General features: G+C 43.7%; 1 protein-coding gene across 5 annotated transcripts in view; it reads right to left on the bottom strand.

Moving 5' to 3' along the window:
- Positions 1-26,226, bottom strand: part of SIL1 (SIL1 nucleotide exchange factor) — a 305,088-nt gene that overhangs the window by 234,926 nt on the left and 43,936 nt on the right. The window contains exon 1 of one of the 5 annotated variants that reach the window (XM_049708079.1): positions 21,243-21,445. The exons of 2 other annotated variants lie outside the window; for them this stretch is intronic. The gene's annotated coding sequence lies outside the window, so the exon portion shown is untranslated. Of the gene's footprint in view, positions 1-21,242; positions 21,446-26,226 lie in introns of those variants that run through there. 2 more of the 5 variants (XM_049708078.1, XM_049708081.1) reach the window with 2 other exon arrangements.

Below are 26,226 nucleotides of genomic sequence, written 5' to 3'. Positions count from 1 at the left end.
GCCCAGGCAGCACAAAGGGGCACTGTCTCCTAGGTCTAGGGAGAAGATTGTCCTCTCAGAAGGAAATTAGTATGAAGCAACAAAATATGCACAAGACCAGTCATCCACAGAAGTAACCCATCTGAGAAGGGAGTTTGGAAAGGTGTTTCTGTCTCTCTCACCACTATATTTTCATGGCCAAGCAGTACCTGACACATAGTGGGCGCTCAGCAAAAAACTGTAGATTTGGGGCTTCCCTGGTGGCGCAGTGGTTAAGAATCCGCCTGCCAATGCAGGGGACACGGGTTTGAGCCCTGGTCCGGGAAGATCCCACATGCCACGGAACAACTCAGCCCATGCACCACAACTACTGAGCCCACATGCTGCAACTACTGAAGCCTGCACACCTAGAGCCCGTGTTCCGCAACAAGAGAAGCCACTGCAATGAGAAGCCTGCGCACCACAACAAAGAGTAGCCCCCACTCGCCACAACTAGAGAAAGCCCATGCACAGCAACGAAGACCCAATGCAGACAAAAATAAATAAATAAATTTATTTTTTAAAAAAACCAAAACTGTAGATTCAATGGTGGCCAGAAAGCCTACTTAGGTTGCAACAGATTGAGGAGAGCTAGAATCTAGTTGTTCCTACTGTAACCTGTGGTAAAAGAATGACTGTGGTCTGCAAAGGATACATAAAAGGGAATCTAGAGAATAAAAATGAATCTCTCTCCAATACATTCCTGGTGCCCGAACAGACTGACGAGTGTATTTTGGTCAGAATACAGATATAGCCCTAGAAGGACAATGCTGCGAGGAAAGAAGAGGAGAGGGAAGGAGACAGGAGAATAAATAGGACGAAATAGTTACTGAGTGCTTACTATGTACATATCTGAAAACTCCAGGGGGGGTTTACAAATGAAGAAATAGGAGCAGAGAGGTTAAATAACTCATCTCAAGTCTCACAGCTAGTATACCGTCTGAATCCGTGTATATCTTATCTACAGCCAAGAGCTTTCCACCATGCTTCACCTTGACTTCCTCCAGAGCTGAGTTGGCTCCCAGCTCACCTTTCCTATAGTGGAGACAATGCTCCTACCTGTGCACACAAATCAACTTGGTAGTCATGTTTCTCAGAGCTAATTAGTTAACTGAAACTGTGGCTTGATGGTCTCATGAATTTCATATGCTTAAGAGAGCCCACTGGAACTTAAACCTGGGTGAACTAGCTGAGTTTCCAGACCTGCAAAGCTGCCAAACAGTGAGGCCTTGACTAAGCCATCAGCTGGTACATACCTCTAATAACAACTCTCTTCAGCATAGCACAGGTTAGGGTTAGGTGAATAGAGATAACCTGAGCATGATCTCTGCATGCCCCCAATAAGTTCTCTTCAGAGATTGCAAAGGAGGTACCAGGAGCCTCTCCCACTCTGAGCTGTGTCAGTAATACACAGAATTCTCTTTGAAGGCAACCTTATTCTGATTTAAGTAAGAATAGAAAAGGTAAAAAGTCAAAGATTTCTGCTTAGTTCTTAGAAGCAGTTGAGCCTTCCCTCCATGGTGCTCACTGCCTCTCTGAAGCTTCCAGAGACCTTCCACACCCATGACACCAGGGGCAGCAGACTGGAAAGGGTAAGATGATTTTTTTTTTAATTAATTTATTTATTTATTTTTGGCTGCATTGGGTCTTCGTTGCTGCGCGCGGGCTTTCTCTGGTTGCGGCGAGCAGGGTAGCACTACTCTTTGTTGCGGTGTGGGCGGGGCCTTCTCATTGCAGTGGCTTTTCTTGCTGTGGAGCACGGGCTCTAGGCGCGCGGGCTTCAGTAGCTGTGGCACACGGGCTCAGCAGCTGTGGCGCGCGGGCTCTAGAGCGCAGGCTCAGTAGTTGTGGCGCACGGGCTTAGTTGCTCCGAGGCATGCGGGATCTTCCCGGACCAGGGATGGAACCCGTGTCCCCTGCATTGGCAGGAGGATTCTTAACCACTGCGCCACCAGGGAAGTCCCAGGGTAAGACGATTTCCTATGTTGTATTCTGAAGAGACCAGTGGTGAGTATCAGCCAGTGTTTCTAATGGAAGTGAATACCCTGGACAAACTCAGGGGAAACTAAGAAGTACTAAAACACACTGTCTCTCAGGGTTGTCTGTTTATTTTGCCTCCTGTATGAGGGCTTTCATCAGTTAAAATTGTTTTTTTCAATGCTTAGGGAAGCTGATGATTCACCCAGGTGCACAACAGCTGCTGGGAAGACCTGTGGGAAGGGACCACCCGGCAAAGGCAGGCTGTGTATGGTGAGGAGGGTCTCCCAGGGCACTCCCAGGAAGTGCCCTACATGCTAAACCATATGTTGTCAGGATATTAATCCAAATCCATCTTGCACACTTTACAATGTTTACTCTCTCTGGGACATGGAGCATTAAATTATATCCAAGGACTGCATGAGTCCTTCCAATTCTATTCCATACTTATTTCTTTGCTCAAAAGATTTGTAACCTGGAAACAAAGCCCTCTGCCTAATAGCAATAACACTCAGCAAAGAATAGAAAACCAGACTGTCAATTCAAGCTTCCCTAAAAGGTATCGCCCCAATGGAGCTTTAATTTACCCTATCTAGAAAATGGAGAAACCTACTACTGACTCCTTTTTTCCAGAGAAGACAGGCCTATGTAACTGAGATTCCTAAAGAGGGAAAAGCTAGATCCGGAAGAGGAAAGAGAAAACACCACAGCTCCACCCCCTGCCCCTACTGCAACAGCTCTGAAAACCTGTAAGAGAATTCCAAAAAGAGAAGACTACCTCACTGCCATAAGAACTTAGAGCAAGGGGCATGAATGTAAACTAAGGCTACCCGGAACAGTCACAGCTCTACCCTGACTAGCTATATGGCCCCAAGTAAGTCATTCAGACTCCCCAAACCTCAATTTTTCACCTCTATAAAATGGGGATGTTGTAAGGATCAGATAAAACAATGTATCCAAAAGCCCTTTAAAAACAGTAAAATGTTGAACGTACTTTAGGCCTGATTGTCATTCTAAGACCCCTAAGTGAGAAACCCTAAAACACTTCTGGGGACCAGAGAAGCAAGGCTGCCACCTCTGAGAGGCAATCTACAGTGACTGGGTCTAGGTGTTTACAGAGAAACCCATGCTTCAGGACTAATGAGAGAACAGAGAATTTGAAGACATCAAACTTAGGCGTGCTCAGGTACATTAAAAAAATAACAATATATGTACATGGTTCAAATTAAAGAAAGCACACAAAGGTATACAATGAAAAGTCAGTCTCCCTCCTCTCCTGTTCTCCAGCCACACAGGGGGTCTCACCAGAGACGACCACTCTTTTCAGTTTCTCATGTATTCTTCCAGATATTCCAATTAGCTAGTTTCTACTGCAGATGAGGATACCACTGGTGGCAACACTTTCAGACCCGCAAGTAATACCAAGCAGTAAGCACTGCCATGGGCCCTTAGAGACTATGAAAAGAACAGGACAGCCAAAAGAAAGATAATGCCCTCCAAGAGGCTCCACAGAGGTACAGATTTCCTTCTGGCTATTATACTGCTTTGCCCCTTGGCTGACCACATTTAGGCAATAATTTTGTACAATATATTTCCCTTTCGGTTGTGCTTGCTCATCCAGAACCCCTTCTCAGAGAAGCCATTAACAGGAATGGTCTCTGGGACTTCACACTGTACCAGCCTGACCACCAGGCCCTTAGAAGTCGACAGAAGCAAGAACAACCAACAAACCTGCCTCAGCCGAGGCTGGGCAAAAAGAACAAAAATCACGCATGTCCCCAGGACACCATCTTTCTGGGGACAGAATACAAGGGAGGATGAAGCCCAGACCGTGCATGGTCTCTGCAGGACTCAGCTCAAGAAACTAAGTCACTACCCACAGAAAGTCACAAGATGCTCTCTACCCAAGCTAGGCTTTCACCAAAACTCCCTCAAAAGCTTTCAGGTTATGCCCTCCCCTCCCTTTCTTCTTCCACAAGGAACTTAAATGTGTGAAATTTCAGCCTCTACCCAAAGGTCACAAATGGATAGTGTATAGGTCAAATCTATACCACAGATGTGCTTTGGTAGTCCTTGTGGATTTCACATTAAAATCTGGATTTCTAGCTTCTCTTGTAACATGAGATGAGGAGGCCACTAAAGCCACACTCGCCCATGGCAATAATGGGCTGAGTAGCAGCTGTCCCCCATGGAGCTCATAAGCGCTCCCGTTTGACACAGCCCAACATTCCCTGCTGCCTCACACTGTTTCTGACCCAGCCCTGGAACATCTTTGAGTTGGAGACCCCTGGCCAATGAGTGACAGAGAAGGTTGATGAACTGGTAGGCAGAGGAATTGACCAAATGGCTGGATTCCTGGATTCAAAAGCATGTATTAAACACCCTCTATGTGCCAGGAATTATGCTGGGGGCTGGGTACACAAAGAAGAAGAATGAGGGATGCAGTTTCTGCCCTCCGAGAATTTCTAATCAAGTTGGGAAGATAAGACTCACTCTAAAGAATCAGACTGTTTCACACAAAGGGCTCTGGGAGTTGAGTGTGCCAGACTCACTGTGATTAGGGATCAAGGAATATTTCAGGGAAGAATTGAGATTTGAACATAACTGTTAATCATTTCTCAGGCATTCATGTATTCATTCATTCAACAAGCATTTACGGTGTCCATGTTACACTCAGCATTATGCTGGAGACAAAATAAAGCATGCCCATGTCCATGAGATCCTCATACAATAAGAGACAAAGCAATGAACCAGGGTAAAGTATGCTGAATTCTATAATCAAAGTGTTGCTATGGGGATACAGATGAGTAGGTATCAGGCAAGACTGACTGAAGAAGGTGGATCTGCAGCATAAAGTAGGAAACTAAGCAGAGTGTACTCTGGACAAAAGAACTGGCAGAGACGCAAACACGCGGAATGATTACAGGACCACGTGGATCAGTTTACCAGGAGCAAAGGGTATTGGTAATGGTACAGGATATAATTAAAGTGGTAGGACAGGGATACACCGTGATAAGCATGAACACCAGGACAACTGATACATACGGAATTTATTTAGCAACCAGTAAGTGCCACTGAAAGCTTCTAAACATGAGTGTTCTCCAATCTGCACTGTATTTAGGAAGACCCTAATGGGCAGTGGTACACAATGTCCTGGAGGAAGCCTAAGGAAAAGACAGGAGGAGGCTCCTATAAAAACTCAGGTACAGTTACAGGAAACAGAGGAAGCAGTAAGACTAGACGAGAAAGATAGTGCAGAGGCTTGTCCCAAATTTTAAGACAATGGCATTTCTTTGAAAACACTCTTTAATTTCTGGGGTTTGTTACCTATTCAGACTGGTCTTGCCCCCAAATAATGAGGTTTTACCCTATTTGCTTCATTCAGAGAAGTAAGGCACAGGCTATAGTTATGATGCTCAGGATTTTTAAAACCCCAGCTTGAAATCAATATAATGGGGGGCAGTAACTTCAGGGGCTTTTTCCCCACTCCCACCCCCATTGCTACACTGAACCAGTTGCAAATCTCACAGGAAAAGAGCCAACTTGAGCACAAAATCCGGGTCAGTGTATTTGACTATGCCCCTCTGACCTTGCACAAGGCCAGAAATGGGCATACAAATCAGAAGAAAGCTGTGACAGAAGTCAAAGTCCCCTTAATGAGCTAATGGCTTCATGTCTGGCTGAAAAGCAGAAGGCAAGAGACAAGAACACATTGCCTCAGAGGGCTGCGGGCAGACTCTGGACCAGCCAGCCCTGCTCCATTAAAATCACCATGTCAGACACTGCACAGGAAACGGAGTCCCCTGACTGGGGCAGCCAGTTAGAGAGAGCCTCAAAAAGGTGAGAACTAAGCCAAGTAAGGAAAGAGATGGCAGAGAAGCTGCAAACTTCCCTGCTGTTCAAAACTTTTAGTTATTTAGCATGAGCATGATCAGTGTGATTGACAGGAATAATAAGCCAACCAACAAACACAATGATGCGATGGTTAAGATCACACACTTACCCAGTCAGCATAACTTACCCTCTAACCAGGTCAGGAACTGGAAACTGCTGTTGCTGTCATTATTGATAATAATACATAGAGCACTTATACTGTGCCAGAGGATGCACTTTCTGCAATTCTCAATTCAGTTACAAAAGTAGCTATTACTATTCCCATTCTACAGATTATAAAATCAAGGCTTGGAGAAAATAAGTAATTTGTTCACAATCTGAAATCTAATAAGTAAATAGCAGAGTAAGAAACCAAGCGAGCTGACCCATGAGTGGGTTTTTTTTTCAACTGAAGTATAGTTGATTTATAATGTTGTGTTAGTTTCAGTACGTATATATTTATTCTTTTTCAGATTCTTTTCCATTATAGGTTGTTCGTTTGTTTGTTTTGGCCTCACCACACGGCATGCAGGATCTTAGTTCCCCAACCAGGGATCAAACCCATGCCCCCTGCAGTGGAAGCATGGAGTCTTAACCACTGGACCACCAGGGAAGTCTCTCCATTATAGGTTATTACGAGACTGAATATAGTTCCCTGTGCTATACAGTAGGTCCTTGTTGTTCATCTGTTTTATATATAGTATGTGTACCTGTTAATCCCAAACTCCTAATCTATCCCTCCCGGCCCCTTTCCCCTCCGGTAACCATACATTTGTTTTCTATGTCTGTGAGTCTGTCTGTCTTGTAAATAGGTTCACTTGTATCATTTATTTTAGATTCCACATATAGGTGATATCATATGATATTTGTCTTTCTCTGACTTACTTCATTTAGTATGATCATCTCTAGGTCCATCCATGTTGCTGCAAATGACATTATTTCATTCTTTTTTATGGCTGAGTAATATTCCATTGTGTGTGTGTGTGTGTGTGTGTGTGTGTATATATATATATAAAAAACACATCTACTTTATCCATTTATCTGTGTTGGGACACTTCGGTTGCTTCCATGTCTTGGCTATTGTAAACAGTGCTGCTACAAACATTGGACCCCTGAGTGGTTTTAAACCACCTGACATACCATTTATTCCTTCACTTTCTTTTTCTTTTAGAAATGTTTTAAAGGTTTGCTTGGATCACAAAATAAGGTCCACTGGTTCACTGGCTCCATTCTTTACAGAACACACAGCAGTCTGGCCTGGGAACTACTTCACTGTTTCTACAACAAGTGGAAACTTCAAATCTATTTCCTTTGGGATAAGAGCAAAAGGAAACACACTTCAACATAAATAGGAGAAAAATCAGGGCTTCCCTGGTGGCACAGTGGTTGAGAATCTGCCTGCCAATGCAGGGGACATGGCTTCAAGCCCTGGACCAGGAGGATCCCACATGCCGCAGAGCAGTGAAGCCCGTGCACCACAACTACTGAAGCCCACACGCCTAGGGCCTGTGCTCCGCCCCAGGAGAGAAGCCACCGCAATGAGCAGCACGCGTACCGCAGTAGGGGGTGGCCCCCCGCTCACCACAGCTGGAAGGAGCCCATACGCAGCAACAAAGACCCAACGCAGCCAAAAATAAATAAATAAATTTTTTTAAAAAATCAGCATGACAGCCAAAAACCTCACTGGTGAGAGTTGTAAGATAATAAACAAGGCAGTCAGTGGAGGCAGGGCCTTCTCCCTCCCTAGAGATTTTTAACTGCAATAATATCTTGCATCTTTACAAGGCTCTAAATAATTCTAGCAACATCTATGGCCATCTTCTGTGAGCTCTCTGGCTTGAGTCTTGGCTCTGCCACTAATACACTGGTGGCCCTAAAAAAAGTATATGGCCCATTTCACTTCTCTGGGGCTCCTTTTATCAGTAAAATAGGAACCAATGGAAAGCAAAACTGAAGCCCTGGGTGGTGACAGAACTAGAAGGGTACCTCCTCTTTACTCACCCAAGGAACCACAAACAGCCATCCCTTGGCTCTGAACAAGACTCAGTCCTGATGTTTGCAATGAACTTGATATAAAGACCCCCTAGGATGATCTCTTCCAGCACAGAAATACCGTGAATTTAGACTTTAGCAGCTGGGCCCAGGGGTGGAGACTTTGCTTCACGAATATAATCAAATTCAACCCTCATGAGTACGAGATGCAAAGGGTCACAAAATCAACATTAAAATCCTTCCTAAGGAGCTGGCCTTTTATGCTTCCAATGTCTACTACTCACTGGATTCAAAGCATGACCAATCAATGTTTTCTGTATTGACTGTCCTACTTTATGTTTCTTCCACTGAACTAAAGCCTGCTAGTTTTCTACAGTTTGGTCAGACAGATGCCCTCCTTGGGAGGCTCATAGAAATGAGAGGCATAAGCATGAAACTATTCACAAATGTAAAGAGACGTCCATTTAAAAGTCCACTGGCATCAGCCTTCCTCACCAGACCTTTGGGATGCATCTCTCATTCTTCTTCCCATTTCTAGAACTCCTCTCTCTCACAAGACAGAAAGGGCAGACAACTTGCAGAAAGGGAAGTGGCAAGACATGGATCAATTCATTGACTGCTGTACGTTTCTCTACCTGTGATGATAATAAGTGGTGATTAAAAGGCATAATCAAGAATACTTTCAGTCAAGCACTCCCTCTGGCAAGAGCACCAGAATCACAACTAACTGCTGAACAATCTTTGCCAGGAAGACACCGGAACTCACCAAATAAGATACCCCATATCGAAAGACAAAGGAGAAGCCACAATGAGACGGTAGGAGGGGCACAATCACAATAAAATCAAATCTCGTAACTGTTGGGTGGGTGACTCACACACTGGAGAACACTTATACGACAGAAGTCCACCCACAGGAGTGAAGGTTCTGAGCCCCACGTCAGGCTTCCCAACTTGTGGGTCCAGCAATGGAAGGAGGAATTCCTAGAGAATCAGACTTTGAAGGCTAGCAGGATTTGACTGCAGGACTTCAACAGGACTGAGGGAAACAGAGACTCCACTCTTAGAGGGCAAACAAAAAGTAGTGTGTGCATCGGGACCCAGGGGAAGAAGCAGTGAACCCATAGGAGACTGAACCAGACCTACCTGCTAGTGTTAGAGGGTCTCCGGCAGAGGCAAGGGGTGGCTGTGGCTCACCATGAGGACAAGGACACTGGCAGCAGAAGTTCTGGGAAGTACTCCTTGGTGTGAGCCCTCCCAGAGTCCGCCATTAGCCCAACCAAAGAGCCGGGTAGTCTCCAGTGTTGGGTCGCCTCAGGCCAAACAACCAACAGGGAGGGAACCCAGCCCCACCCATCAGCAGACAAGCAGATTAAAGTTTTACTTAGCTCTGCCCACCAGAGCAACAGCCAGCTCTACCCACCAGAGCACCAGCCAGCTCTACCCACCACCAGTCCCTCCCATCAGGAAACTTGCACAAGCCTCTTAGATAACCTCATCCACCAGAGGGCAGACAGCAGAAGCAAGAAGAACTACAACCCTGCAGCCTGTGGAACAAAAACCACATTCACAGAAAGACAGACAAATGAAAAGGCAGAGGACTATGTACCAGATGAAGGAACAAGATAAAACCCCAGAAAAATAACTAAATGAAGTGGAGATAGGCAACCTTCCAGAAAAAGAATTCAGAATAATGATAGTGAAGATGATCCAGGACCTCGGAAAAAGAATGGAGGCAAAGACTGAGAAGAGGCAAGAAATGTTTAAGAAAGACCTAGAAGAATTAAAGAAGAAACAAACAGAGATGAACAATACAATAACTGAAATGAAAAATACACTAGAAGGAATCAATAGCAGAATAACTAAGGCAGAAGAACGGATAAGTGACACGGAAGACAAAACGGTGGAATTCACTGCCGCGGAACAAGATTAAAAAAATAATAATAATGAAAAGAAATGAAGACACCCTAAGAGACCTCTGGGACAACAATAAACGCACCAACATTCGCATTACAGAGGTCCCAGAAGGAGAAGAGAGTGAGAAAGGACCCGAGAAAATATTTGAAGAGATTATAGTCGAAAACTTCCCTAACATGGGAAAGGAAATAGCCACCCAAGTCCAGGAAGTACAAAGAAACAGTCCCAGACAGGGTAAACCCAAGGAGAAACATGCCAAGACACATAGTAATCAAACTGACAAAAATTAAAAACAAAGAAAAATTATTGAAAGCAACAAGGGAAAAACGACAAATAACATACAAGGGAACTCCCATAAGGTTAACAGCTGATTTCTCAGCAGAAACTCTACAAGCCAGAGGGAGTGGCATGATATATTGAAAGCTATGAAAGGAAAGAACCTACAACCAAGATTACTCTACCTGGCAAGGATCTCATTCAGATTCCACGGAGAAATCAAAAGTTTTACAGACAAGCAAAAGCTAAGAGAATTCAACACCACCAAACCAGCTCTACAACAAATGCTAAAGGAACTTCTCTAAGTGGGAAACACAAGAGAAGAAAATGACCTACAAAAACAAACCCAAAACAATTAAGAAAATGGTCATAGGAACATACATATCGATAATTACCTTAAACGTGAATGGATTCAATGCTCCAACCAAAAGACACAGGCTTGCTAAATGGATACAAAAGGAAGACCCATACATACGCTGTCTACAAGAGACCCACTTCAGACCTAGGGACACATACAGACTGAAAGTGAGGGGATGGAAAAAGATATTTCATGCAAATGGAAATCAAAGGAGAGCAATACTCATGCCACATAAAACAGACTTTAAAATAAAAAATGTTACAAGAGACAAGGAAGGACACTACATAATGACCAGGGGATCAATCCAAGAAGATATAACAATTATAAATATACATGCACCCAACATAGGAGGACCTCAATACATAAGGCAACTGCTAACAGCTATAAAAGGGGAAATCGACAGTAACACAATAATAGTGAGGGACTTTAACACCTCACTTACACCAATGGACAGATCATCCAAACAGAAAATTAGTAAGGAAACGCAAGCTTTAAACGACACAACAGACCAGATAGATTTTTTTTTAATTCCTAATTAGCAATTCTTTCTTTCTTTTCTTTCTTTCTTTCATTCTTTTCTTTCCTCCCTCCCTCCCTCCCTCTCTCTCTCTTTATGGATGCATTGTGTCATCATTTATTTACAGGAAGCCCCAACCAGATAGATTTAATTGATATTTATAGGACATTCCATCCAAAAACAGCAGATTAGGGCTTCCCTGGTGGCGCAGTGGTTAAGAGTCCGCCTGCCAATGCAGGGGACATGGGTTCGAGCCCTGGTCCGGGAAGATCCCACATGCTGTGGAGCAACTAAGCCCATTGCCACAACTTTGACCCTGCACTCTGGAGCCCATGAGCCACAACTACTGAGCCCACGTGCCACAACTACTGAAGCCTGTATGCCTAGAGCTCGTGTTCCACAACAAGAAAAGACACCACAATGAGAAGCCCGCGCACCACAACGAAGAGTAGCCCCGGCTCACTACAACCAGAGAAAGCCCTCGTGCAGCAACGAAGACCCAGAGCAGCCAAAAATAAAATAAATAAATGAATAAATTTATTTAAAAAAACAGCAGATTACACATTCTTCTCAAGAGTACACAGAAATTCTCCAGGACAGATCACATCCTAGGTCACAAATCAAGCCTCAGTAAATTTAAGAAAACTGAAATCATATCAAGCACATTTTCTGACCACAACACTATGGGACTAGAAATCAATTACAGGGAAAAAAACATAAAAAACACAAATACATGGAGGCTAAACAATACATTACTAAATAACCAACAGATCACTGAAGAAATCAAAGAGGAAATCAAAAAATACCTAGAGACAAATTACAACAAAAAAACGATGATCCAAAACCTATGGGATGCAGCAAAAGCAGTTCTAAGAGGGAAGTTTATAGCAATACAAGCCTACCTCAAGAAACAAGAAAAATCTCAAATAAACAATCTAACCTTACACTTAAAGGAACTAGAGAAAGAAGAACACAAACAAAACCCAAAGTTAGCAAAAGGAAAGAAATCATAAAGATCAGAGCAGAAATAAATGAAATAGACAAAGAAAACAATAGCAAAGATCAATAAAACTAAAAGCTGGTTCTTTGAGAAGATAAACAAAACTGATAAACCATTAGCCAGCCTCATCAAGAAAAACAGGGAGAGGACTCAAATCAATAAAATTCGAAATGAAAACGGAGAAGTTACAACAGACACCACAGAAATACAAAGCATCCTAAGAGACTACTACAAGCAACTCTATGCCAATAAAATGGACAACCTGGAAGAAATGGACAAATTCTTAGAAAGGTATAACCTTCCAAGATTGAACCAGGAAGAAATAAAAAATATGAACAGACCAATCACAAGTAATGAAATTGAAACTGTGACTAAAAATTTTCCAACAAACAAAAGTCCAGGACCAGATGGCTTCACAGGTGAATTCTATCAAACATTTAGAGAAGAGCTAACACCCATCCTTCTCAAACTCTTCCAAAATATATAAGAGGGAGGAACACTCCCAAACTCATTCTATGAGGTCACCATCCCCATGATACCAAAACCAGACAAAGATACTACAAAAAAAGAAAATTACAGACCAACATCACTGATGAATATAGATGCAAAAATCCTCAATAAAATACTAGCAAACAGTATCCAACAACACATTAAAAGGATCATACACCATGATCAAGTGGGATTTATCACAGGGATGCAAGGATTCTTCAATATATGCAAATCAATCAATGTGATACACCATATTAACAAATTGAAGAATAAAAATCATATGATCATCTCAACAGATGCAGAAAAAGCTTTTGACAAAATTCAACACCATTTATGATTAAAAACTCGCCAGAAAGTGAGCATAGAGGGAACCTACCTCAACATAATAAAGGCCACATATGAAAAAAACACAGCAAACATCATTCTCAATGGTGAAAAACTGAAAGCATTTCCTCTAACAAGACAAGGATGTCCACTCTCGCCACTATTATTCAACATAGTCCTGGAAGTCCTAGCCATGGCAATCAGAGAAGAAAAAGAAATAAAAGGAATCCAAGTCAGAAAAGAAGAAGTAAAACTGTCACTGTTTGCAGATGACATGATACTATACATAGAGAATCCTAAAGATGCCACCAGAAAACTACTACAGCTAATCAATGAATTTAGTAAAGTTGCAGGATACAAAATTAATGCACAGAAATTCTTGCATTCCTGTACATTAATGATGAAAAATCTGAAAGAGAAATTAAGAAAACACTCCCATTTACCATTGCAAAAAAAGAATAAAATACCTAGGAATAAACCTACCTAGGGAGACAAAAGACCTGTATGCAGAAAACTATAAGACACTGATGAAAGAAATTAAAGATGATACAAACAGATGGAGAGATATACCATGTTCTTGGATTAGAAGAATCAATATTGTGAAAATGACTATACTACCCAAAGCAATCTACAGATTCAATGCAATCCCTATCAAATTACCAATGGCATTTCTTACAGAACTAGAACAAAAAAATCTTAAAATTTGTATGGAGACACAAAAGACCCAGACTAGCCGAAGCAGTCTTGAGGGAAAAAAAACGGAGCTGCAGGAATGAGACTCCCTGACTTCAGACTATACTAGATAGCTACAGTAATCAAGACAGTATGGTACTGGCACAATAACAGAAATATAGATCAGTGGAACAGGATAGAAATCCCAGAGATAAACCCAAGCACCTATGGTCAACTAATCTATGACAAAGGAGGCAAGGATATACAATGGAGAAAAGACAGCCTCTTCAATAAGTGGTGCTGGGAAAACTGGACAGTTACATGTAAAAGAATGAAATTAAAACACTCCCGAACACCATATACAAAAATAAACTCAAAATGGGTTAAAGACCTAAATTTAAGATCAGACACTATAAAACTCTTAGAGGAAAACATAAGAAGAACACTCTTTGACATAAATCACAGAAAGATCTCTTTTGATCCACTTCCTAGAGTAATGGAAATAAAAACAAAAATAAACAAATTGGACCTAATGAAACTTAAAAGCTTTTGCAAAGCAAAGGAAACTACAAACAAGACAAAAAGACAACCCTCAGAATGGGAGAAAATATTTGCAAACGAATCAACGGACAAAGGATTAATCTCCAAAATATATAAACAGCTCATGCAGATCAATATTAAAAACCAACAACCCAATCAAAAAATGGGCAGAAGACCTAAATAGACATTTCTCCAAAGAAGACATACAGATGGCCAAGAAGCACATGAAAAGCTGCTCAACATCACTAATAATTAGAGAAATGCAAATCAAAACTACAATGAGGTATCACCTCACACCAGTTAGAGTGGGCATCATCAGAAAATCTACAAACAACAAATGCTGGAGAGGGTGTGGAGAAAAAGGAACCCTCTTGCACTGCTGGTGGGAATGTAAACTGATATAGCCACTATGGAAAACAGTATGGAGGTTCCTTAAAAAACTAAAAATAGAACTACCATATGACCCAGCAATCCCACTACTGAGGATATACCCAGAGAAAACCATAATTCAAAAAGACACATGCACCCCAATGTTCACTGCAGCACTATTTACACTAGCCAGGTCATGGAAGCAACCTAAATGGCCATCAACAGACGAATGGATTAAGAAGATGTGGTACATATATACAATGGAATATTACTCAGCCATAAAGAAGGAATGAAATTGGGCCATTTGTAGAGACATGGATGGATCTAGAGACTGTCATACAGAGTGAAGTAAGTCATAAAGGGAAAAACAAATATCGTATGTTAATGTATATGTGTGGAACCTAGAAAAATGGTACAGATGAACTCGTTTGCAGGGCAGAAATAGAGACACAGATGTAGAGAACAAACGTATGGACACCAAGGGGGGAATGTGGCGTGGGGGTGGTGGTGGTGGGATGAATTGGGAGATTGGGATTGACATATATACAGTAATATGTATAAAATCGATAACTAAGAAGAACCTGTTATATAAAAAAATAAAATTAAAAAAATTAAAAAAAAAAAAGAATGCTTTCAGTCAAGACAGCCAGCAAGCAGACCTCATAAACATACCCCTTCCCATTTCTGTGTAGATATGACATGTGACATGGGCTAAACATCAGACACTACCCAAAGGCTCCAATTTCTAGACCAGGAACACCTGGGCTCAGCTGTGAGCAAGGTCAAGGAGGCACCAGAGAAGCAAATGTAAAGAATAAATTCAATTCCTGCCTCTTTGGAGAAATCCAAGTAAAAATATCCCTCCTACCTCCACCCATATTCCATTTCTTTCCAAATCTCTTAACATCATTAGGCTTTGAGGCAGACAGTATAGAATAACTTCAGAAAGGGACAAACAACTTCTGCTCTGAATTATTAAGAACATCAATAAGCAAAAAAATAAACATCATTCTTACTAATCCTCATGATTACAAACATCTAATGGCCAATGAGTTTACTGGGCCTGCTACACGCATTTGTTTATACCCTGTACATAACACGCTCAGTGATTAGAAACAGCTCTGCTGGTTGGAAAAAAGAACTAGTAAGGACAAATCCACAGCTCTGACCCTCCTAAAAGCCAGCTAGCTCCAATCTTTGCATGACAGCCATTAGCTAGAGCCAGCCATCTCATAAGAGGCCCAAACAGAAGAGGGTAACAAAGGCACTATCCCTAAGGCATCTGCAACATGTAAGACATTACTCAGTGACCTCTTCAACAGCAGGAACTCTCTTTTCACAACATTTTTCATTGGGCTTGGCACCTAGTAGGGCCTTGAGAAAATAAGTTGAATGGCTGATTATCCTGCTGATGATTGCAGACTCCTGAGGAGTGGGGATGGGCAGCAGAGTCAACAAAAATAGCTCTAGAATCAGAACTGGATTTAAAGACTGACTACACCGAACTTTTTGACCTTGACCAAATCACTTAACCTCACTAAGCTTCAGTTACTTCATCTGTAAAATGGGGATAATACCAACTATCTTACAAGGTTGATGTGAGGACTGAATGAGATAATATTATCCTGCTTTCACTAGTTTGGTGTTTGAGGTGTTGAAAAAGCTTATTGTTAACAGCTGGAATTTCTAGATAGAAAACAAGCCTTGATGACTGTATTAGTGAGACAATATAGGATAAGACCATGCATTCTCAATGAGGGCAAAATCACCCCCAAACGGGTGAAAACTGATTCTTGGGGAAGAAAAAATCTTAGATATTACAACAGTTTGTGGCCCTCCAAAGAGCCACAGTACATAAACAGATACACAGTACATCTGTGGTATTAAAATTCCACTGACTGGAGGCAGGGGGGCAATTAGGGAAAAAAATGTCTCAAAAGGTGCTAATGAAAAAAGGTTGAGAAACACTTGATTAGATGTCCAAAGGGACAACCCAGTTTCCTCAAGAATCTCGTCATACTGGCACCCTAATCTTGCACTTCCGGCCTCCAGAACTGTGGAAAATAACTGTTATTTAAACCACCCAATCTATAGTATTCTGTTATAGCAGCCCATAATTGACTAAGTCACTTCTCAATGCCTCAAATAGTGCCTAGGACACTATTAGGAGAATGAAGGCAGACATGGCCAGCCATCATAACCACACCCTTGTCTATCAGTCTGGGCTAAACATAGTTCAGTTGCTCCTGGATTCTCACTATCTCCAAGGTAGAAAATTGCACAAGTGAGGACGTTTACAGGTTTACACAAGTTTTCAGGTGTAAACTCTTCACAAATCAGGAAAATTCTGACAGGTTCTTCACATGTGTCCTGAGCAGCCTGACTCTTTTATGAGGTTTTTATCCCAAAGACAAACTCAATTACTGTTGAAGCTAGTAATCAGGGGTTACCGACAGCCCCACCTGAATGACAACAGGCTATCCTCCTCCCCTACTCAGCCGTAAAACCCTTGGTGAAAGTAAAGAAAGAAAAGAAAAGGGCAGGATATTCCTTCCTTATAATTAAAATAAGAAGCTCTATGTTATGGAAGACTAAGGCTTGCAGCTTAAAGCCGACTCAGAGAAGGATAAAGCATTCATCCTTGCTCAGAAAGAGAAAAGATTAGCTCCACAAGGACAGGTCTCCAAATTGACACCAAATCCAGGCATTAGAGATTCCTGTGCTACAGAGCGTGATCTAAGCACCAGCTGAGGCCCCAGAGAAAAATCCCCAGCAATCCACAACCAAGGGGCTGGCATTGTAAGAATGTTCAGATTAGCTCTCCTGAAAAGAGGCTTACTCCAAGAAACTGGCAGATGGCCTCCACAGCACAGCTTCACTCAGGAAAGGATAGAAAATGAATGAAAAATAGAACTACCATACAACCCAGCAATCCCACTACTGGGTATATACTCTGAGAAAACCATAATTCAAAAAGAGTCATGTGGGCTTCCCTGGTGGCACAGTGGTTGAGAGTCTGCCTGCCGATGCAGGGGACATGGGTTCGTGCCCCGGTCCGGGAAGATCCCACATGCCACGGAGCAGCTGAGCCCGTGAGCCATGGCCCCTGAGCCTGCGCATCCAGAGCCTGCACACCACAACGGGAGAGGCCACAACAGTGAGAGGCCTGTGTACCGCAAAAAAAAAAAAAGAGTCATGTACCACAATGTTCACTGCAGCTCTATTTACAATAGCCAGGACATGGAAGCAACCTAAGTGTCCATCAACAGATGAATGGATAAAGAAGATGTGGCACATACATACAATGGAATGTTACTCAGCCATAAAAAGAAACGAAATTGAGTTATCTGTAGTGAGGTGGATGGACCCAGAGTCTGTCATAAAGAGTGAAGTCAGAAACAGAAAAACAAATACCGAATTGGGAGATTGGGATTGACATGTATACACTGATGTGTATAAAATGGATGACTAATAAGAACCTGCTGTATAAAAAAATAAATAAAATTCAGAAAAAAAAAAAAACCCTATCATGAGTACCATTAACTGAGACCACTCCCTGGCTCTACATTTCCTAAACTATAAAACGGGTGTAAGAATATCTACACCCCATAAAAAAAAAAGAAAAGAAAAGAAAAAAGAATACCATATGCTAACACATATATGGAATCTTAAAAGAAAAAATGGTTCTGAAGAACCTAGGGGCAGGACAGGAAGAAAGACGGAGACATACAGAATGGACTTGAGGACATGGGCAAGGGTAAGCTGGGACGAAGTGAGAGAGTGGCATGGACATGTATACACTACCAAATGTAAAACAGCTAGTGGGAAACAGCCGCATAGCACAGGGAGATCAGTTCTATGCTCTGTGACCACCTAGAGGGGTGGGATAGGGAGGGTGGGAGGGAGACACAAGAGGGAGGGGATATGGGGATATATGTATACATATAACTGATTCACTTTGTTATACAGCAGAAACTAACACAACATTTTAAAATAAAGCAATTATACTCCAATAAAGATGTTTAAAAAAATGAATGAAGAAAAAGACAGGAGGCAGGATGAGAAGGTCTGAGCATGAATCCACAAACATAAGTGAAATAACAATTAGAAGGCATCCACCTATATGGAAAAAGGCACAACTTGCCTTTACAAACGCTCCTGTCTTTTTGAATATTCTCATTTATAGCAAATCTTCATTCTTTGAGGGTGAAAACAGTTATTGCATTCCTATGTCCCAAGAGCTTTCATATTACTACCTCATTTAACCACTCTTTAAAATATTATTCCCATTTTTATCCATTGGAAAAACCAACCCTACGAGGTGAAATAACTTGTCCAAGGTCATATGGCTAATAAGAAATAGATTCAGAATCAAAACTCATGTTCAGGAGCTTGCCTGGTGGCGCAGTGGTTAAGAATCCACCTGCCAATACAGGGGACACGGGTTCGAGTCCCAGTCCGAGAAGATCCCACATGCCATGGAGCAACTAAGCCCGTGCACCACAACTACTGAGCCTGCGCTCTAGAGCCCACACACCGCAATTACTGAGCCTGTGCGCCACAACTACTGAGGCCCGCGCGCCTAGAGCCCATGCTCCACAACAAGAGAAGCCACCACCACAGTGAGAAGCCCGCACACTGCAACGAAGAGTAGCCCCCGCTCGCCGCAACTAGAGAAAGCCGGCGCGCAGCAACGAAGACCCAACGCAGCCAAAAATAAATAAATTTTTTTTTTTTTTAAACTCATGTTCAGGGAATTCCCTGGCAGTCCAGTGGTTAGGACTCTGCCCTTTCACTGCCGAGGGCCCGGGTGCAATCCCTGGTAGGGGAACTAAGACCCCACAAGCCACGCCGTGTGGCCAAAAAAAAAAAAAACTCACGTTCACCACTAGGTCCACTTCAAATGAACTGTTAATTCATCTGAAGTCAAGGGACAAGACTGCTTACCCATGCCATTTGGGGTTTAAAAAAAAAAAGTATGGTATCATGTATTAATGAAACTGATCTCTCATATGGTTCAAAAATGTCTCTGTCAGAGTTGGATTTTCAAAACTACTTTGTACAAAGGCCATATCAAAAAAAATTTTTTTTATATGGGAATTCCCTGGCAGTCCAGTGTTTAAGACTCCACTTCCAATGCAGGGGACACAGGTTCGATCCCTGGTCAGGAAACTAAAATCCCATATGCCGGGTGGTGCAGCCAAAAAAAAACAAAAACAAAGGCCACATCACTTAAGTGATGCCACCCACAACCCCGTCCACTTGCACCTACACATACCATTCTAAAGGAGAACAAGACTCAGTGAGAATTAAGTTCTGGCATGTTCATTTCAAACCCTTTTTTTTAACTTTCAGTTTCACTTCATTATCCTTTTCTCCTGTCAATGAAACACACCAGGGCTCAAAATTGGCCTCTGCAGAGAATAGCTCGTATTCAAAGACAGCAGGAAAGGTGAAGAAAGCAGGAATCAGAGGACAAGGCAATTTCTCATTCCTGAGCTACCACATCCCTACTAACATACTCCCCATTCCCATCGTCTGTAAAATGGGAGCAATAAGTCTTTTCTGTTGCCAATTTCATCAGAACAGCACATGTATTAATTAGCTGATAAAATTCACCAAACACCCAAAAGAAAGGTAAAAATAAATCTGGCGTGGCAACACCTTTAAAACCCAAGGTCCATGTTCTCAACTGAAGCCACAGACCAAGCCCTGATCCATTTTGAACAAACATCAATCCTAATATCCTCATGTCCTGACTCCCATCAAAATCCTATCCAATCTCCAAATCTGGCTAGTTTTATCATAAAAGAAAAGAGCTTGGGTAGGTTGGGAGCTAAAAACACACACAGATACAAAACACATCTTTCACACTGTCAAAACAAACACTGTGTTTATAAAAATCAATTTCTTCTCTTAGCAAACATGGAGGATTCATTCCTTACCTGCCTACCTAGTCTGGGTTTAATCTAACCCCCTCAATCCCCCAAAGCAGTTTGCCTTTTTGTTTTGTTTTATTTAGGCCAGAAAGCCAGCTGGACTTGAATCGAGGCCAAGCATTTAAAAATATTAGAAAATTGATCTTACATATGAATCATATTTTTTAAATTATTATTATTTTTTAAGGCATCAAACAGCCCTTTAGCTCCTCTAGTGCAAAGGAAACCCCCACTGGCCTCTTAGGTGTTGGGCATTTCCTGACTCCTTGTTTTTCCCACATGGGGCTCATATTTCAAATGATTTTCTCCTGCCTTCTTTGGCAGAGAATTTCAAAGCGAGGATTTCCGGACCACCTAAATCAGAACCACCTGGGAAGGATTGCAGGTGCCCATGCCCCACTTTACCCGAAATTCCTGTAAGTAAAACCCAGGGATATGCACAACCTCTGGGTGATCTGAAACACACCCAAGTCTCTAACCCCTACTTTAAAGGCAAGTATTTCATCTACCAGGGCAAAGGATAACACAAGACAGGAGTGGAAATACGACGCGGGTAGGGCTCAATTCCACATGGTGAAGAGACACCAGAATATCAACATTGGAGCAGCTGGACAAATGCAGAAACTGAGGCCGGGAAAAGGGAACAGGGAAGGCAACTAAAACAGATGCGAAGCCAAAAGCCCGTCTCGGAGGCCCACTGCCTCATCTCCTGGCCTTTAAACAGGGTTACGGGAGACGTTTTGAGAGGGAAAAGTAGGGAAGGCAGCCTTGGGCTGAGAGGCCAGGTCTGAGGAAACCAGTGAGGAGCCCAGAGTCCCCTTGTACGTGCCGCTTCGCAGACACTGGGGTGGGGGGAGGGGGGCGATATGTAGGGACCCCACAACAGTGCCGGGAAGGCGCCGGGGCCTCTGGCAGGAGGAGACCTGGGCAGCGCCCTGAGCCCCAAGCCCAGGCCCAGGGCCAGGCAGCCCTCACCGCCCCTACCTTCGGCTTCCCGCCCGGCAGCCGAGGGGCAGACACAACCCCCACAATTCCAGGCGGCCGCAGCGGCAACCAGCTCCCTGTACGCAGACGCAGCGGCCACCGTCAGAAGCCGTGAGCGCGCGGCTATTATGTCACTCGCCTCCTCGCCCAACTGTCGTCTTCCGGACAGCGTACGGCCGCCTCACTCCCTTTCCCGCACTCGGAGTTGTCAGCACCACCCCTCCCGGCTTCTGTTAAGTCCCGCCCCCTAGCGTCTATCTGAGCAAACCTCCTGGAACTTATTTACCCCAGTATCCCTCCGCCAGCGTGAGGTACCCGCGGGCCTAGTTCTGCTCCTAAACCAGAGCTTAACTTCTTTCTAGCGGAAAGATCATCAGAAAGAAGTTAGAGGTGAGACTGCCCTGGTGGTCCAGGGGTTAAGACTCCGGGCTTCCACTGCAGGGTACGTGGGTTTGATTCCTGGTTGAGGAACTAAGATTCCCACAAGCCGCATAGTGCAGCCAAAAAGAAACCAGAGGTGGTAGGGAGTAAAAAATCAAACTGGTGTGACTCATTTGGGATAAAGCAGTAAGAAGTCTGAAGCAATAAACAGTCCTTAGAAAATTTATGCAGAATAGGGCACCAGCAAGTCACCTACTTTATATACTTATGTAATGTGTGAATTGAAAACGACTAATTCTTTTAAAAATAAAAGTCACCATCAGCTCTAATTCCGTTCTACCACTGAATATCTTATTTATATATGCCAGGTGTTGTGTATACATTATATTTACTTCTTATAACTTCTTTTATTTTTTTTTTTGGCTGCGTTGGATCTTTGTTGCTGAACGCGGGCTTTCTCTAGTTGCGGCGAGTGGGGGCTACTCTTCGTTGCAGTGCACAGGCTTCTCATTGCGATGGCTTCTCTCGTTGTGGAGCATGGGCTCTAGGTGTGCGGCCTTCAGTAGCTGTGGCTCGTGGGCTCTAGGGCGCAGGCTCAGTTGTTGTGGCGCACGGGCTTAGTTGCTCTGCGGCATGTGGGATCTTCTTGGACCAGGGCTCGAACCCGTGTCCCCTGCATTGGCAGGCGGATTCTTAACCACTGCGCCACCAGGGAAGCCCCTCATAACTTCTTAAGATCAGAGCCGTCACCCCCTTTTTATAGATGGGGAAGCTGTGGCTCAAAGAGGTTGAAAGACTTATACAAGTTCATACAGTCTGAAAGTGTTATAACTGGGAATTTAAGTCAGAGAAAGGATAATCTAAACAATAAGAGCAAACAATCAACCTATCTGTTTAGTTCCTTTCCCTTTTCCATGTATTATGTGAGCTTCTAGCAGTTAATCTACTTTCTTGATTATGTTTACTCCAAGCAGATGGAAGATTGACTTCACAGCCATGAACAAACTTTGGTTAGTAGCCTGGGAAGAGAGAACAAGCCCCTAGGCTTCAGTGAGTAGTGCCACTTTATTAGAAAAACCTACATAAGATACTTCTCTGGGACTGGGTGGGAAAGGACAGGGAACAGCTCACTTTTCCCATGGAACACCCAGGAGGCTGGTGAGAATAGCTGGGCCCAGGAATAATTCTAGTTTGTGTCACTGCCTAGTACCATGAGGACAGATAATAAATGTTCAACAAGTATTTACTGCATCAGTGGTACATTGCATAGTGAACATATAAATTACAACTGAGCCTGACACAAGTTATAAAAAAGATATTAATAAAGTACTACAAGAGTAAGATGCTTAAAAATAGAATAACTCAAATCTCAGAATTCATACTTAAACGCATGAGCCAAGAGAAGAGTCCAGCTGGACACAGAGCTGCCAACACTCACAGGAGCCTGGCTTCCTTCTTGGGACAGATCTAACCAGCTCAAATATGTGCAGAAGGAAAATTCTGTATCCCCCCAATCCCCAAACCTCTAAAAGCCCTGACTGAGAACCCCTTCCCAGGGGAACTAGCTCCAAGCTCAAGCCTATTGAGCTGCTAAAATCAGAGTGCAGGGCTGGGCCTAAGCAGATTGCCTCTACTCTTGTGGCCCCCAAACAAGGAGGACCACTGTAAAGGTGGAAAGTTTGAAATCCAAGGATCAGATTGGGTGGTGGGATTACGTTGGTCTCTTCTCTGTTTCCCTGTATTACTCTTGGAATTGAGCGGAAATAAGTTTTAAATTTCCTTTTCAATAAGTAAACAACAACTAAAAAGCCTTCTGTCCCTTACAACTCTGTTGGAGAGCTTCCAAGTTCCCTCTTTCACTCCCCAGAAGAGCAAAACCTTGGAAAGGTAAAGAGCCTGGGGAACCACCTTCAACCTTGCCACCATCAATTAAAGGAAACCACAGCAGCACCCACCCCCAGAGCCCTGGCTAGGCAGAGATTTATATGATCGATCTGGCCTACCTCAACAAGCAAAATGTGTGGATAGATCATTTCTCCTCTGATCAAACTTTCCCAATTAATCTCTGACAAGCCTGATACCCAGTTGTGTGAAAGCATTCCTGACATCAGGAATTGGCTCCCTGCTCTCTCTGGATGGCCCTAGAATGTTGAGTGTGGGGAGCCGGAGCCCTAGCTCTCTGTCTCACCACCCCATTGTCCTGCCCCCTCCTCTGTGTGTACCCCCCAATCCCAGCTCTCACCATACACTTTATTTTTTTTAATTTATTTAATTAATTTATTTATTTGGTTGCAGCAGGTCTTAGTTGCAGCAGGAGGGCTCCTTAGCTGTGGCATACAAACTCTTAGTTGCGACGTGCATGTGGGATCTAGTTCCCTGGCCAGGGATCGAACCCGGGCCCCCTGCATTGGGAGCATGGAGAGTCTTAACCACTGCGCCACCAGGGAAGTTCCTCACCATACACTTTAAATCCTGCTGCCAGGAATCACTTCTGAACTCCAGACATTTTATTTACTTGAACATGAGTACTGTGCTACATGCGGTGAGGATACATCTCTGATACTATCCCACCTGTTCTTACCCTTAAAGAGCTCAGAGTCAGATGAGAGACACAGAAATGTAAACAGATCAAATCAACACAGTCCAGCAAGGGCCATAAAACAGAAATTTTAACAAAGAGCTATAAGTTCACACTTCTGTCTATCTTTCCAGATCCCTTATGTGAATAAAACTTTTTCACATTCATCATCTTGTTTGCTTCAGACAGCCCTATGAGGCAGATGGGGCCAATTTTTATCCCCATTTTACAAATAAAAGAAAAACTCTTCTCTCTGAACTCTTCAGAGCTGTGCTGTCCAACACAGTAGCCAATAGCCACATGCAGTATTTAGATTGAAATTAATTAAAATTAAATAAAATTTTAAGCTCAGTTCCTTAGTCACACCAGTCACATTTCAAGTGCTCAAGAGCCACATGTGGCTAATGTCTACCATATTAGACAGTGCAGATTATGAAACATTTCCATCACCGCTAAAAGCTCTGTTAGAAACAGTGCTTTAGAGGTCCTGAGAGGCTGAGAGTCAGTGCAAGGGCAGGACTGTGAAGCTAGAGAGAGCTCTCTGCGTTCCCAGAAAAGCTAAATCGAGCTGCCAGCATGGAAGAAGCAAGAAGCTGATAGCAAGAAGCTGAGGGGAGGGGCTTCCCTGGTGGCGCAGTGGTTGAGAGTCCGCCTGCCGATGCCGGGGACACAGGTTCGTGCCCCGGTCCAGGAAGATCCCACATGCCACGGAGTGGCTGGGCCCGTGAGCCATGGCTGCTGAGCCTGCGCGTCCGGAGCCTGTGCTCCGCAACGGGAGAGGTCACAACAGTGAGAAGCCCGCGTACCGCAAAAAAAAATAAAAGCTGAGGGGCACTGCCGAGGAGACCAAGAGGAACTCGCCGTCTGAACCAGGGTCCTCTACTACCTGTGCTGCACTCAGATGGAGTAGGTGGCAGCAGCTAAGGCAGGGCAAAGATGAGATGACCTCTGCCCTGGGACTGGGCACACTTGAGCCCATCAGCAGCTTCCTTGGTGCCAGTCAGGAATTCTAGGTCTCTCTAACCCAGGAGACATCAACGACCCCAGTGTCTGTGCTTTGCTCAGGTGCATTTCTGAAGGCCTCAGTAGCAGAAAAGGAGAATTTTAAAAACAGTGTTTTCAGCCCCTGAGAAAGGGATGTGAGGCCTCTGGATGGCAGCCTCCCACCTGCTAGAAGGCTTTGGCATCTCCAGGGGGTTTTGGCCAGAAAAAGGTAAGTAAATTTAAGCTGCACTTGCTTTCAGCTAAACAGGCCTCTCTGGTTCAAAGGGAAAGCACGCAAAAGAAGAGACTCAGAAGACAGACAAGATTCAAAGGGTTGGGCTTCCCTGGTGGTGCAGTGGTTGCGAGTCCACCTGCCGATGTAGGGGACACAGGTTCGTGCCCCGGTCCGGGAAGATGGCACATGCCGCGGAGCGGCTGGGCCCGTGAGCCATGGCCGCTGAGCCTGCGCGTCCGGAGCCTGTGCTCCACAACGGGAGAGGCCACAACGGTGACAGGCCCGCATACCGAAAAAAAAAAAAAAATTCAAAGGGTTCTCACCAAACAGCTCCCACTGAGGCCAAAGCTAAACCCCAAGAACCATGATTCTGTCTCCAGAAACACCTTCAACCACACACCTACTCATGTACACAGACATTTGACACAAATGTACTGCCTATGGGCACCCACAAAGGCACTGAATCACAGGAACACACACACAGAGCAGACAGCTACAGCCGCATAACAAAGCATCCACAGTCATTTATTTAGCAATTTGGGCAGGGCTTGGCAGGGAAGAATAGACTCTGCTCTATGCACTGTCCACTGGCGTGGCTCAACTAAGGCATGGTTCTCACTCACATGGCTGGCAGTTGCCGCTGGCTGTCAGTTGGGACCTCAGCTGGGGCTGTCAGCCAAGACACTGACAAGTGGCCTCTCCCAGGATCTGCTTGGCCTCCTCACAACTTAGTGGCTGGTTTCCAAGAATGAGCATCCCAAGAGAACCAAGCATTAAGGTGCATGGTATTGTTACGATCTAGCCTC

Source organism: Orcinus orca, chromosome 3, assembly GCF_937001465.1.
Source record: "Orcinus orca chromosome 3, mOrcOrc1.1, whole genome shotgun sequence".
In the NCBI taxonomy this organism is placed as follows: Eukaryota; Metazoa; Chordata; class Mammalia; order Artiodactyla; family Delphinidae; genus Orcinus; species Orcinus orca.
The sequence above is the reverse complement of the archived record's forward strand: the minus strand, read 5'-3'. Positions and strand labels throughout refer to the sequence as shown.